We start from the raw sequence: 16,307 nt of genomic DNA, 5'->3' as shown, positions 1-16,307 counted from the left end.
ATCAATGGGTTCTCTGTGTATGTATGTATGTATGTGTGTGTGTCTTTAATCAGAGGACCATGCTAGCTCAAGGTGGGGAAGCACATTACCAGATGTAATATGGTATTTCTTTCTACCAAGGAATGAATGTTTTTGGTCACAGCGATACATGAATGCTGCCTGATAAAGGGAGGAGGTCCCCCAGAAGATCTAAAGGAAGTATCCTCACACGTGAAATCACCAGAATCACAGATTTGGTAGGGGGAAGGAGGGAGAATAATTATCTGGGGCTTCTGGAGGACCTGAAACAATCGGCCTAATGAAATACTCTTTTCATCAGATGCTTCACTTAATGGAGAATCTGAATCATGGTTTTCAACTATAGTCAGTCACTCAGAATAGTGCATTCATAGAATTACTTGATTTTTTTTTTTTACCTCCAGAGTAAGTGTTTGTGTAAATGAGTCTCTTAGAACAAGAGGGAGCTTATTAACTTCCCAATCCGTTACTTTAAATATCTACTTCCCCTTTATGTATGGCTCTCATTTCTCATGTATTCATATTCAGACATGATGTCACTCTTCAGAACCAAGGACAGCAAATCCAAGGTTGATAATCCTATACTTATCCTTTGAATAGTTTGGCCATTGTTTTTGGCCTCTTGGTTGGCCATCTGTGGTCCAATAGGATTCAGTTTTCAGTCATGAAAATCACATTTCCCTGGCACTTTATAGTCTCCAAACATTTTTCCTTCCCAATAACCCTTTCAGGTAAGAAGTAAAAGATTTATTCTTCCCATTTCATAGAGAAGATAACTGAGGTTATTAGATGTTAAATGACATATCAGTGATTTATAGGCTAATAAGTGTCAGAATTAAGACCCAATCCCAGTATTTTAACATCAAGTTTGAAACTGCTATTTTGCCTTTTCCATATTACACAATTTTATTTTTTGTTTCTTTTTACAGTGAAGTAAAATAAAGGAAGTGGAATTTGGGGCTTTGGGAAGTGGAGTTGGGAATGCTTTAAACCTGTGACCATTCTTCTCACTAAAGTGAGATAGTATTTGATGATTATAATCAATGGTCCTGGAATTCTTCAGAGACTAGTCATTGGGGATTTTATAGAAGTCTTACTGAGGCTCAAGTTAGACCATGTGCTCTCCCAATGACTCTGTCATCCTATGCTTACTACTATATCTCATGTGTTCATAGAAAACAGACACAGAAGCTGAAATCTCACTCACACACACGCACTGTTTATCATTCTCTTTTCTCCAAAATTCATGAAGCAGCTCTTTGTACAGAAATAGGAATCGATTCCATGTGTTAGGGTGATTACCCATGTGCCCAATGATTTTCTTATAAGTATTAATAATAAGAATAGGAATTCAAATTTACATAACCTTTAAATTTTACAAAATTTCAATTTCTCACTATAACTTTATGAGGTAAGTTGTACAAGTATTATTATCCCCATTCTACATGAGAAAACTCAGTACCTGAGATTTTAAACAGTTTGCCTTGGGTCACAAAGCAAATTATCATTGGATTTAGAACTTAAACCTATATCTTCTATCTAGTGATCTTACCACTAGACCTTGCTACCATTCAAACTTGGAACTGACATATATTTTGGTACTCTTGGCTGCCATTACAACTCCCATTATGCAGGCCCACTTCATAAAATGCTTTGCATGAGATCCGTAACTTAACTGAATCAAAACTCCCAATGTAATGAATCTGTGATACTCATGTGCAAATGCATTTTTCATGTATAGGTTGTTCAATCTGTTCTTTGAATTCATCTAATTAGCATATGTTGTCATAGTGATGTATTTATTATAATGGAAGTGTTCTTGGGAAGCTAGATTTAATAGTTTTAAATCAGAGGCGAACATGGACTTTTAGGAATTCTATTCACAATAAATTTTATGCATGGTGAAAGGTTATGGAATAGGTTTCCAAACCATGTCTACCCAGGCTCACAAATCTCTGCTAGCCGACAAATGTTCAACTTTGAATTTTGTGAGAGAGTTGCCTAGATAAAGAGCAAATGGAAATTATTGGTCTGCAGACCTTACTTCATTCAACATGTAGCCAAATGAACATGGAGAAGAAAGAGAGTATTTCATTTTGCTTCAATTCAACTCAACAAGCCTTTATTTACTTTGATTAATCCTTTCTATAGAGAGAGCCCAGTGCTTGGCCTTGAAGTAAGAGTATATGTAAAACATAATCCTTGCCCTCAAGAATTCAGATCTTAAGGACAGCTAGGTGGCGCAGTGGATAAAGCACCAGCCCTGGATCCAGGAGTTCCTGAGTTCAAATCCGGCCTCAGACACTTGACACTTACTAGCTGTGTGACCTTGGGCAAGTCACTTAAGCCCCATTGCCCTGCCCAAAAAAAAAAAAAAAAGAATTCAGATCTTATAGAGATAGAAGACAAAGACAGAGATAAAGCATAATTTGTTGGTGTGTACAAAAGTACAGATGACACCTCTGTTGCTCTTTCCATAGAGCCATTCCCTAATTCACATTAAGGACAGCCCTTCCTCTAGCTCCCCTAGCTTATGCCTATTGTACAAAAACTTAGAGAACTTAGGTGACTTTGCCCAGCATCACACCTGGAGTAAGTGCCAGAGCCAGCACTCTAAACCAGCTGGTAATTTCATGCTTGCCCAATGAAGTGATGTCTAGACACCAATCATTTCCATTAATCCTTATCTCAGTGACTCACAGAACTCAAAAGTTTAGGTTTTTTCAGTCAGTGATTTGTAAGCATGGGTAGGCATAGTATGGAAATCTCTTCCATAACAGTGAACTATGTATAAACCTTCCAAAGTATAATGTAGTGCATTCAAATCTGGAATTTGAAATCAGATTCTTTTGACAATCCAGTGTGCTTCCTTTTGCCTCATGTTCTCTCTCAAAGTTGTGAAATACCTCTTTCTCTTTTACTGCTTCCTTTTTCTGGTAATCTGGTAGGCCAGCGAGCTTTTCTCAATATAAAGAACAACTTCTCATCAATTAGTGGTTTATCTAAGAGGTAGTGTAGTACCTCAGGAGGTAGTGAGTTCCCTGTCACTGAATATCTTTTTGCCAAGATGGATGACCACTAATCATGAATGCTACAGCTCAGGTATTCTTAACATGGGACTCATGAACTTTAAAAAAAGAATGTACTTGGGGCGGCTAGGTGGCGCAGTGGATAAATCACCGGCTCTGGATTCAGGAGTACCTGATTTCAAGTCCAGCCTCAGACACTTGACACTTAGTAGCTGTGTGACCCTGAGCAAGTCACTTAGCCCCCATTGCCTTACAACCCCCCCCCAAAGTGTACTTTAGTAACTGCATTTCAGTGTAACTAATTTCCTTTTAAAAGCATTATTCTCAGAAAGGGTCTCTAGACCTCACTAGACTGCCAAAGGGGCCCAGGACACAAAAAAGATTAATTGCTTTGGTGGTAGAGGGTATTCCTGTTCAGTTTTGGTTCAACTGGCTGACCTTTGTTCTCCCTTCAAACACTGAGTTTCTATGATTAGATAGGAGAGTAGTACACAATATTTTAATTTTGTGGAGTCTCATGAGGGAGAAGTTTGTTACTGACCCAGGCAGGGAAACTGAGAGGGAGAGGAGAATCCAGAAGGACTTCTGGGAGGTGGCACAGTGACAGTATTCAGAACTCCTGTGGTGGTATGGCATCTCGAAACTGAGAGGCTTGTAAGTCTAGAACTGACAGATATTTGGCCTTTCTCCTTTAGAAATTCTTCCCTTAACACCCTCAATTGATAGCCCCTTGACTGCTAATACCTTTACCCATCTGTTCAAATATCATGTTCACCACCGGGTTGGAGCACTGCCCTAGTGCACAGGAGCCAAGCAATCATAAGTTCAGATGAGAGGGCTGCAAAGCTTTCTTCCTTTGGAAGCACCAGTGTACTACTTATCACACACCTCTTTTTGGCTTAAATTGCCCCATTTAATGTGTGTGGAGAAGAAGAATATTTAAACACAGGAGGCAAATGAATCCAAAAGCCCAGAGATGCCGGAAGGATGTGGTTCCTGTATGCTTACAGAAAAGCTATAATGATTGAATTAGACTCTTAAATACCCATATATGTCAGCTTGAATGCAATCAGCTATCACATAAATCACTATTGAGTGAAAATTGTTCCACTGTAAGGGTGGAGTGGGGTGGGCTGATTCATTGAACATATGAAGAGAGAGTGGTGATTTTTAAGGTCAGGATATGGAAAAGCAATGAAATTTAACATAATCTAATCCTAAATCCTTCATTTTAAACATGAAAAAACTGAGGCCTAGAGATAAAATGACTTTCCCAAAGTCACAGAACTAATAAGAGGCAGCATTGCCAAGATGAAGTAGGAATTGTTGGTCTCCTGACCTCATAGCTTCAGTCAGCATATAGTTGTGGGGGTTTTTCAGCATATAGTCTTAATAATAAAAGATGACTCTAATAACAATTAGAAATAAACCCCAACCTTACTTTGGAACTTTCCTTTGCATCTGTATTTCCAAGTAGCCTTGGAAGCATGAAAGTTGCCCACCAGGAGCATACGCCTACTTTACACCATAGAGGTTTAGGGAACTGACCATCATCATACATTCGGAGGATTGGAGGAGCAGGGACTGGCACCAAGGTCTTCTAATTCCTATTTACAGGCAGGCTGTAATGACAGGACAGGGATAGGGATTGGACCCGTGATTTCAGAAATCAGTATTGGGAACTGACAGGAGAGGAAGATCAGCTTCTTCTTGGCAACTTAGAGTCTTATAGAGTTGCTAAATATACTAAGAAGTAAGTGACCTTCCAAGGATCCCACACCTAGTGTATGTCACAAGTGGGATTTGAACCCTGGTCACACTGACTGCTTATTTGGAGGAAGCAGCTTTATAGGACTTAGAGCAGAAAGGTGAATTTCAGTACTGGGATCCATTATCTCATCCATGTGAGTCTTCCCCAAACTGGAGCAGATTATTACCTATCAACAGTAACCTTTCTTATCCTGTGTAATTCTTATCTATCACTGTCCATAAATCTTCAGCATAAGGAGCACACGGTGTGCTATGGAGTCTTTGCTGCCATCCTTTTAATTTACTTTGTGAGTAGCAACACAACACGCAAGCAGCACGTCTGTTACCTTTTACTCTTGCCACAAGATCTACTCCTCTTCCATTCCAATCATGGACAGCCTTGATGCTGCTTTTTTTTATGCCCTTTCTTCAGTGTCAGTTAGAGGATTTAAAGCTAAAAGGATATTTTAGAGATTATCTAATCCAGCTCTTCATTTTACAGGTGAAAAAACTGAGGCTCAGAAAGGTTTCTTAACCTTTCAGTGTGGTACATCCCTGCGAGTTATTATTAGTTTCTCTGCCTATCAAATCTTGATAGTAAGTAGTATATCTGGGATTTGAACCCAGGTCCCCTACTTTTGAATTCCTTTATCTTTACTTCCATGGTACTACCTTTTCAAACCCACCGGGTCTCTTTCCTTTTATCACTAGGAATTCCACACATGGCTGTCTTTTTAAGTGTCTGCAAGCCAGATTCTGCCCTTCATGATACACCTAGAATGTCCTATGTTCACTTATTTGTAAATTTGTAGTTCCAGTAATGCCACAGGCATGCTACAAGTAGCAATCATCATGATACAAGGTAGCCACTGAATAAATATGTGTTGATTGGATTTCTGAAGATTAAACAATATGCACAGTGTTAAAGAGTAATTCCTTTCCTTTCTGAGAACTTGCTATAATCAAGTTGGCAGGAGCAACTCTATCTGTATCTTGAGGGAACAAGTAAATTAAACAAGTAATTATATCCATAATGTTTTCAGAAGTTAGATATTTAAATATATGAATCTCATCTGCAGGTCCAATCTTTTGTCTGTGTTGTTTCCTGCCCAAAGATCTCTTGACAGGAAATAAACATTAAAATAATCTTTAATCCCTGTCTGGTCTATTACCATTAACAATTGATGCACTTTAATTTTGTGGGATTTTAACTACAAAATGGAATGGCTAAGTAGTGATAATTGGGTTTGGAATTATACGGTCATTTATATCAACAGAAATGCAAGGGGCTGGGAGGGAGGGCGATTAATTATTTACCGTTTCCTGGCTGTGGTTCCTATTATAGAATTTTCTGATATGTTGTGCTGTGAAGGGTTATCACCAAACGAGCATAAACAAATCTGGGCTGCGAAGTCTTCTTTGGAAGTGGGCTATATTAGGTGATGAAGGTATAATTTGCATTTATCCTTTGAATGGGTAACAACATTTCTCTTCCTGACTTTTCCCTTCAGCACCATTTCTGAGTCTTGGTGCATGTTGGGCACCGCAATTAAAAAGTCTGAAGCAGATAGCTCCACAGCTCCTCATTGCCCAGAAAGATATCAAGACAGTTATTTTGTCTCCAGCCAAATGTCTATGTTCCAGTCATTCTTCCTTGGCACTGGGCTAACTTTATATACAGAAAAAAGGAGGGAAGGGTTTAAGCTGGAAAGAACTTTAGAATATGACATATCATGAGATAGGGAAAAGGCCTTAGAATACTGCACTATGGACCATAGAATAATAGGACTGCAAAAACACTTAAACTAGACAGGGCATAGGGCATTAGGTGGAAGAACTGAAAAGAAACCTCTGAAACTCCAAAATTAGAACATGGGATTGGAATGTTAGATCTAGGAAGAACTTGATAACAAACCATGTTAGAACAATGGAATGAGAGATTGAGAAGCATCCTTAACACAGAGTATTAGAACACAGAATCTTAACATTTTCAAAAGAATGGAGAATTTTAGAGCTAGAGAATTAGTCTTTTTTGAAGTTTTTTTCCCTTTTGTTCTGATTCTTCTTTTACAGCATGACTAATGCAGAAATATGTTTAATGTGATTGTACATATATAGCCTAGATCAGATTACTTGCTGTCTTGGGGAGAAGTGAGGAGAGGAAGGGGAAAAAATTGTAACTAGAAATCTTATAAAAATGAATGTTGAAAACTATCTCTACATGTATCTAAAAAATAATAAAATACTTTAATGATAAAAAAGAAAGAAAATTAGTTAGGGCACAGAGCACACAGTATCAAAACTGGAAGAAATCTTAGAAGAGAGAATGTGGTTTACTAAAAACACACACACACACACACACACACACACACACACACACACACACACACACACAAACACTGGACACAGGGCCAGAGAGCTGGATTCAAACATTCGCCATATGACCATGGACGAGTCTCTTCATGTCGGAACCTCCATGTCCTTATCTGAAAGATAGGAAGAATAATATTTAAACTAATTGCCCTGCAAGATTGTTGTTGGAAGGCATTATTTTTAAGCAATGTTAAATCATTATAGAAATGTAAGGTAGTTTTTATTAGAACATAGATTGTTGGGGGCAACTAGGTGGCACAGTGAATAAAGCACTGGCCCTGGATTCAGTAGTACCTGAATTCAAATCTGGCCTCAGACACTTGACACTTACTGGCAGTGTGACCTTGGGCAAGTCACATAACCCTCATTGTTCAACAAAACACCACCACCAACAAAAAGAACATAGATTGTTAGAGCTGGTCTGGGACCAAGCCTGTAGTCCGGGATCTGCCATCAGCTCTCCGTGTGATCCAAGGAAGGCTGCATCCCCTTGGCTGTGCTCCACTTCTGTCCTCAGTAAAACAAAGAGACTGGGTGAGATTGTCTCAAAGGTCCCTTTCAGGTTATAAGATGGTATGAAGCCAACTTTGAGCAAACTGGCAACTTCTGTTTGGATTTTTAAAAAGGAAGTTTTTCCTCACCTTTCTAGAGTGCTCAATAGCGTTTGAAAAATGACCAGGCTGATGTCTGTGTCCATATTGGAATTAAAAGCTACATGTCAGAGATAGATAGAGAATGATATTTTAATGTGATTTTTTTAAAGTCACCATTTGTCTTCCGATGTATGCTGTAGGTTTGTGAGAGTTTTTATATCGTCCTCAGGTCCTTGATTTGATTTCAGGTCCTATGTTGCTTTTTTATAATCTACAAACAGTTGTCTCCCATGCCTCATGTCTTATCACAGATACCACAACTATGACTAGTTAAATGTATTGTCTGTTTTTGTGAAATAAATGGCACTTTAAAATACATTTCTGCAGAAGAGAAGAATTAAGTGGGATGTGATCCCTGCCTTCTTATGTTTGGAGGCCTTTAAGGGCCAATAATAATTCAAGATATTCTGCCTGGACCCAGAGAATAGAATCAAAACCAACTACAAATTAGGTCAGGGGAGAAGATGAAGAGAAGGAAATTTCATTTTGATTTTCATAGATTGGAAAATGTCTTGGTAATTAGAGCCATGAGAAAACATTAGAACTAGCTGTCTCTCCAGGTAGTGAATTCCCTGTCACTAGAAGTTGTTAAGTGAGGTCTGGCTGCCTACTTTATAGGGACATTATAGAAGGGTTTCATTTTTAGGTAAATGTAAAACTAAATGACCTCTGAGGTTATCTGTGATTCTAATTGTAAGATTCTATGACTGGATCTGTCCAAAAGTGGAATTGACTACTTTGAAAGACAGCAAGCTCCAAATAGTAACAATAATAATAAAAATGGTAAGAAAAACTGGCATTTATATAGTGATTTAGTGATGCACTAAACCATACTGTCTCCCATCCCCATCACTAGAGATGTTGAAAGACAGGATAACCACTTATACTGGATGCTCTATGTACAGTAGAGAAGAAGTCAAGGTCAGGAAGTTGAACTAGACTAACTCTGTGGCCACTTCCATCTTGAACATTATTGGTTTATATTCTAAAGTTCTTTTTGATTCTTTTATACTGAGCTCTATGTTATATGTATATACATAGATATGCATATGAATCTACATACATGTGTGTTTGTATGTGTATGTGTGTATATATATAGAGAGAGAGAAGGAGGAAGAGTGAGGGGGAGGGGGAAAAGGAAGGAGAGAAGGTATAGGGTTAAGGAATGAAGAGTGCAAGATGGAGGAGAAATTGGAGGGAAGGGAGGAGAGAGAGGGAGAGGGAGAGAGAGAGAGAGAGAGAGAGAGAGAGAGAGAGAGAGAGAGAGAGAGAGAGAGAGAGAGAGAGAGAGAGAGAGAGAGAACAAGCAAGCAAGCACTAGCTCTCCAGGTCCACATTTGTAATAGTCTGCCTGATGTCTCAACCTGGATGTTACATAAGCATCTCAGACTCAATATGGTCCAAAACAGAACTAATTTTCTCTTCCCCTAAACTCATACCTCCTCCTTGCTTCCTATTTCTGTTGTAAAAAGTGAGCATTCTCTCACTGCCCTGAGAACAACTCAGACTGTCATGATCTTTGAAGCAGAAGAGGGATTTGAGTCACATCCAGGAATTTTAAAGGAGACACAGGTAGCCTGTCAGAAAGCAGACTGATAGGAAGGAGTGGGAGAAGCCATTCCCATCCCACCTGGGAATTAACAAGTCAAACTGGAAAGCATCAGTGACAGAGAGGGAACAACTGACAGGAAGATGGTGCCGTAGCAGGGAGGGGAGAAGCTTGCACCTGGGCTTGTTACTGGGGCTATATTGATGCAGCAGCAGCAGTAACATAATTAACACTTAGATTATGGTTTAAGATTTTCAAAGCACTTTCCAAATATCTCATTCATCCTCGCAACAACCCTACTATTATTATCCCTATTTTATAGATGAGATAACTGAGGCAGACACAAGTGAAATGACTTGCCCAGGGTCACATGGTTAGTAAATGTCAGAAGCTACATTTGAATTGAGATCTTACTGAAGCCGGGTCCCAACCCTCTATCCATTGGACCACCTAGCTACCTCAAGCTGAAACTACTGGTTTTACTCAGCTTTTCAAAGGCTGATGAAAGTTTCAAAAAACATCTGTTCTTTCCCCAAATTCTCCCCAAGGTTACCCTGTAACAGACATTGTAATATTCTCTGATCATTTATTTTACCCATTTTCTGTGTCCTCCTTATCATTCAACTATAGAGAGAACAGGGATTTGCTGGAGTTTTAAAAATAAATAAATAAATTAGGACAGAAAACCAAACTTCTATTTCAAAGTTAGGAATTTTCTTCATTGGAATCTCAATCTCTGAACTGTTGTGATTGTACTGCTAACTTTTTTATCTGATAGGAACTCCATAAAACAGCAGTATAGAGGACCACTTGGACCTGAGGATCTTCATATTGCCCCTAGACTAAAATGTGAGCCAATTGTTTTAACAAAGAAGTAGCTTATTAAATCTCCAGAGAAAAAGAGGATAGGAAGGAAGAAGAAGTAGCTGAATAAAAGATCACCTTGGGGCAGCTAGGTGGCAGTGGATAAAGTACTGGCCCTGGATTCAGGAAGACCTAAGTTCAAATCTGGCCTCAGACACTTGACACTTACTAGCTGTGTGACCCTGGGCAAGTCACTTAACCCTCACTGCCTCACCAAAAAAAATTAAAAAAAAGATCACTTAACCTATACCACCATTACCCCACCAGGAGATAAATTAGGCAAGGATTTAGTTCTGCCTTCCCTATCAAGGAAGGATGATGGAGCAGAAATAACTGCACGCCAGCCAGCCAACCCTATACTCCACAAAAATACCTAGCATTGTTACATTTCCATTAATCTAAGCTCACAATCTGAGTCATCCTTGACTCTACTCGCCCTTACTTTTATATGCAATCAGCTGACAGATCATCTCCATTCTATCTCCTGAACATCTCTCACACTTGTCTCTACTAACTACAATAACCCTGGTTCAGGCTCTTATCACCTGTCATCTAGAATATTGTAATAACCTGCTAACTGGTTTCCCGGTGCCCAGTCTCTCTCCTCTCCCAGACCTCCTCCAAGTCTACCAAAATGATATTTCTAAAGCACAGTCCAGCCACATCCATCTCTCCCATTGCCTGACATTTAAAACCTTCCTTAATCTGGTACTCACCTACCTTTCTGAGCTAATGGCCTACTTCCTGTTCCCCACACATCTCTGCTCAGGCTTTCCTCCATTCCTGGAATGCTTGCCTTCCCTCGCCTCCAGTGCTTGGGGCCTATAATTCCCTTCAATACTTAACTCAAACGTCACCTTCAAGAGGCCTTTCTCCAGTCTCTGAGTTGCTCATGCGGCCACCTAGTCATTGTGTACATACACTGTATGTTCATATACATGACTAGAATGGCTGGTACCATTGAGTTTGCATCTATTTCCCTAGCCCTTAACATGGCTGGTGGTACTCAGTAGCCACTTGATAAATATATATCGAAGTCTGTTGTTGCCAGTTTCTTCCTTATGGCTCTTCATTTCTGAGAACTGGCGATTCTTGGAGCAGTGTTGGGATAACAAGTGCACGAAATTGGAAGGGAGAAGACCCATCTTCTAAGCCCACATCTAACTCACTAGATGACTTGTGGGATATAAACACCTTCAGGAGGAGAATTGTTTTCACTTTTTGTTTTTTCTCAAGAGTTCTTGACATAGATTCTAACACATATAAGACACACAATAAATGCTTTGAGGGTGAATAGGTGTCAAAGTTATATCATTTCCCTTCAAAACAAGCACATCACTCACTATAGGGCACTCACAGTGTTTATATTTTCTGGAGATTTGCTATCGGGAGGTCTTCGGAGATATTGTAGTGTTGTCTGTCACGATGTAACCTCTGACTTTTATTCTAATTTCTACAAAGACCATCATCAGTGTACTTCACTGAGCCATCTTCAGAGTTGGCCTGGGACTAGGGAGAACCTTGTCATTCTCCAAAGAGCCTTATAAAATCACAGAATCTCAGAACCTAACTCCTACCTGAAGCATAAAAATCCTGTAAAACATGACTCCCACTTGAAAAACTCTAGCGAGGATGATCCATTCTCTACTTAAGCAGCACACTGAATTGCTACACATCCCTAGGACTTAGAAAGCTCGTCCTTAGATCCATTCAAAAACTGCCGCCTTGTAATTTTCCTCTCTTGATTCTAGCTCTGGCTTTCTGGGCAAACCCAAATTCCTTTTCTGCAGCAATGTGGAATAGTTGGAAGAGCACCAGATCTGTAGACAGGAGATCAGAGCCAATTCTGGTCCTGTTGCTGACTTTGTGACCTTAAACAAGCCCCTTTCAAGCTTACTTTTCTCCGGTCAAAATAGAGGACAGAGCCAGATGATCTCTAAGATCTCCCTCTAGGTTGTAACAGTAGATGGCCATTCTGTGTTCTGAGTTCCTCACAGCTCTGATATTTCATGTGGTATGGCCCCTAGCTCTGACAAACCGTGCCTCTCTGAAGAAAAGACTGAAACAATGAAATTCACAAGTGCTCCCTGTGCATTCACCCACTGCCTGACAAATTGAGTGGGTTATCAGCCCGGCTTTTTACCTTCTTGCCCTCCCCAAAATAAGTAAATAAGAAAATGTTGATCTCTCTTTCCAAAGTATTTATATGCAGCAACCAGTTTATAGTAGCACACATCCTGATCCCCGAGCTGGGCTGTTTCTTCCTTTCAATACATCACATTGATTTCCTGTATGACTTTATCTGCCTAATACAAAGTGGGATTGAACAGGTATTTGTCTGGGCTTGCTCATTCCTTATCAAACATTTATGACTTCGCTCTGGCTACAGTATCTTCTTGTAAGGTGTTCCTTATTTCTATCTTTTCCGTAAATGTACTATTGTGTTGACAGCTCTGTAATAAATCTCTCCTGAAAGTGAAACTTTGGGGGTTGGGGGGGTCAGGGACGCTTGGGAGGGATTGAGTGAGGGGTGAAAACTATTCGTTATATGTTTGGGAGAAGGCTTATTCTGTTAGTGAACTGTCTTGTGCCTGTGGTTGTCTATTAATAATAGTGATTGACTCCCCACCTCCTCCGTTTTCAGGATATTAAGATTGGAAGCTTCGTGGTAGTGCCCAGCTGGGTGCTATTTGGGGCGATGAAATATCCAGTGTAAAAGAGAAGTTAGTATAACTAAGGCCAAATTTCACAAGTATCACATGTCTGTAAATAGAATAGTATTTGAATGAGGGTCATTGCAAGGTCAGCAAGTTTGATAGCCCTGGCTTGGCTGGACTTTTAATAGGCATTTGAGAATTGAAAAATAAGTGAAGTTGTTTTGACCCACATTTCCCCCTCCCCTCCCTTCCCTTTTCTGCTCTTTCATTTCATGTTAAAGAGCTCTGGGCTTGGAGTTAGAAGACTTGGGTTTGAATCTCAGAGCTGCCATTTATTCAAGGGTTTGTTTACAGATCGAGAGCTTCTGGAGAGCAGGGACTCAGAGAGATTAAATGGCTCCCCCAGGTTAAAAAGAGGTAGAGTTGGGATTTGATATGAGGTCCTCAGGCCCTGACCCTGCTCCATCTCTCCTCCTCTCCATCCCACTGCCCCTGAACTGAAAGAAATGAATGCTCACATGCTTAGAGTTCACTGAAACTGTCAGCTTCTTTCTTGTAGGCCTACCGGGTTAGAAATCCTAATTATAGATGTACATCTATTATGTACATATACGTCGAATGGTAGAGAGAGAGCAAGGGCAGCCTTTACCAAGGCAAAGGGCATGGGCTTGCTCTCCACCTCCCTCCTCTTTCTGGAGAGTTGGTGCCTTGTCACAGGCTCAGAAGAATCTGTCATAAGAATGTGACAAAAAGTCACATTTTCTCTGGGATGGACATAATCCTCCCCATATCTTTTAGAAGACAATGGAAGAGTTGGCAAAACAATAGGAAAGCAGACTCTCTGAACTGGACTTTTGAAAAAAAAATGACTAACCTGAGTTATTCAGTCCAGCAACAAGCATTTATTATGCATTTACTGTAAGCCTGGCTTGTAGGGAAGAAGGAGGATTTCTTTGTATCCCCAGCACTTAGCACAGAGCCAGGCTTATAGTAAATGCATAATAAATGCTTGTTGCTGGACTGAATAACTCAGGTTAGTCATTTTTTTTCAGACGTCTAATTCAGAGTCGGTTGGAGGATGACGCGTCATGAGAAAGGAACAGTGAGGATCATAGAGTGTGAGGAGTAGAGTACAGGGGAAGAAGATTTGAAAGACCAGAAGAGCATAGTTAGGAAGAGTTTTAAGCATCCCACACTGGGGCTCATTTGATCCTGGAGGCAATAGGGTGCTCAAAGAACAGGAGATGACATGGTCAGATCTATGCTTTAAAAAAACTATCTTGACAACTGAGCTGAGAGTGTATTGCAGTATGGTGAGACTCAAGGCAGACAGAGTAAAAAACAAAAAAAACAACCAAAAGAAACAACCCTCCATTACGGGCCCAGCTTCTTTTTTGTTTTGGGGTGTGTGTGTGCTCGTGTGTGCGTGTGTGTTATTTTGGGGGCTTTTGGGGTTTTTTTGGGGGGGGCGTAATATGGTTTTTTGTTTTGTTTGTTTGTTTTGCAGGGCAGTGAGGGTTAAGTGACTTGCCCAGGGTCACACAGTTAGTAAGTGTCAAGTGTCTGAGGTCACGTTTGAACTCAAGTCCTCCTGAATCCAGGGCCAGTGCTTTATCCACTGCGCCACTTAGCTGCCCCCAACGTGCCCAACTTCTTAACTATGTGACTAGAAAAATAAATTAACATCTCCCAGTCTCAGTTTTCTCATATGTGAAATGGACATAATAATACTTGTACTTTTTTGGAATGCACTATAGACATTTTGCCATTTATGTAAATCCATTATAACATTGCTATTGTCCTAACAAGTTTATTATCAAGAAATCATTTATTATTCTTTAGAAATCAGGAATTCTCTACAGGTATTGAGCCAAACAGTCCACTAGCCACCTTCTAAAGAAAGCTTGATATTCCACCTTCAAATCGATCCTACTACTACTATAATACCATGCGTCGTTCATATTTCTGTCAGACTTGACAATTTTTGAGAAGCACTCCTCCCCCCAATAGTCCTGTGAGGTTGGGTGTGCAAGTATTATTATCTCCATTTTGCCAGTGAAGTAATTGATAATAAGAGAGACAAATTAACTTGCTCATCTCACATACATTAAATTATTGGCAGACGGGGGACAGGGGGGCGCAGCTAGGTGGCACAGTACATAAAGCAACAGCCTTGAATTCAGGAGTACCTGAGTTCAAATCCAGCCTCAGACATTTACTAGCTGTGTGACCCTGGGCAAGTCACTTAACCCTCATTGCCCTGCAAAAAAAAAAAAATTATTGGCAGACTAGAATTTGAACCCATATAATCTCTCTAAACAACTCTCTAAGACTACTAATTACAGGAAAGAGGTGGAATTATAATGAAAGGGGCCCTAAACGTTGACTGTCCAAGCCAGCAGGTGAACTTGGCACCTCCAAATAGGAAGGTACCTCAGAATACTAGATTTCCAAATTGAACTGCTCCAATAGTGCCTGCTTCTCCATATCTGGATTCCCTTTTCCAGTGTCTATTGGCATTCTCTGGCTCTCCATTATCACTCTAACTTGTTCCTCCCTTCCCTCCCCCTCCCCAACATCATTTCCCTCTTTGGACAGATAAGGCCACACCTTCCATTGAGCTATGATACCATTAGATTGTGCCTTACCCACACCCCACTATTGCCATTCTTGATCATTTCTATGTAAAAGAGAAAAGCAGATTCCAGGAAAAAGTTTCAGGAAAAAGGCATAAATTCCAAATATGTGTATGTTTAAAACTGAATTTGCTGAACATGAATAGTCACTTACAATCTAACTGGAATTGACTCTGGCATGTGTCAGCCTAATAGCTAGAATCCTGGTTCAATACAATGAACTTAGGAAGGTTTTCTTAATGAAAGAACTGACGTTTTCTGTGCAGTGGCTGCATTCATCAGCCTACCCAGTGTTCATTACACTACAAAGGCCTGTCAATGTGAATTGTTAGGGCCATCTATTAGAGTAACCTGATTGGGACAAAAGATAGTGAGAGGCCAGGGCCTTGCTGGAATTTTCCACATTGTACAATAGGCCACTTTCCTCACCTTTCATTAGAGTAGATCCAAATAGGAAGCTCTTTTCACAGGGATGTCATAAGACAAGTGCTCTGTAATCCATAAAGTGCAATAGAAAAAAGACTAAATTATTAATATCATACTTGGATGGATGTGTGATCTCATCAACATATGTATGCTTTCCATGCATGCAGATCGCAGCTCCCCTATATGTCTTCTCATCCTGTGTTATTTTACTCTATGTCCTTCCATAAATCCTTCACAGACAAACTGCTAAAAGAAATAGAGAGCTTCCTCTGTTTTTTTGTAATATTTCTTAGAGATCATTTCTTATTTCTAAATCTTGCAACAGGATTGACCTGTCCTTTTTTAAAGTCGTA

At 39.9% G+C, this 16,307-nt stretch overlaps 1 protein-coding gene across 1 annotated transcript in view; it reads left to right on the top strand.

Annotated features, from left to right (window-relative positions):
- The window catches only part of WWOX (WW domain containing oxidoreductase), a 1,201,502-nt gene that overhangs the window by 612,464 nt on the left and 572,731 nt on the right, over window positions 1–16,307 (top strand). The gene's annotated exons all lie outside the window — the stretch shown is intronic.

This window comes from Dromiciops gliroides, chromosome 2 (assembly GCF_019393635.1).
Source record: "Dromiciops gliroides isolate mDroGli1 chromosome 2, mDroGli1.pri, whole genome shotgun sequence".
NCBI lineage: Eukaryota > Metazoa > Chordata > Mammalia > Microbiotheria > Microbiotheriidae > Dromiciops > Dromiciops gliroides.
Note: the sequence above shows the minus strand (reverse complement) of the source record. Positions and strands in the feature narration are given on the sequence as shown.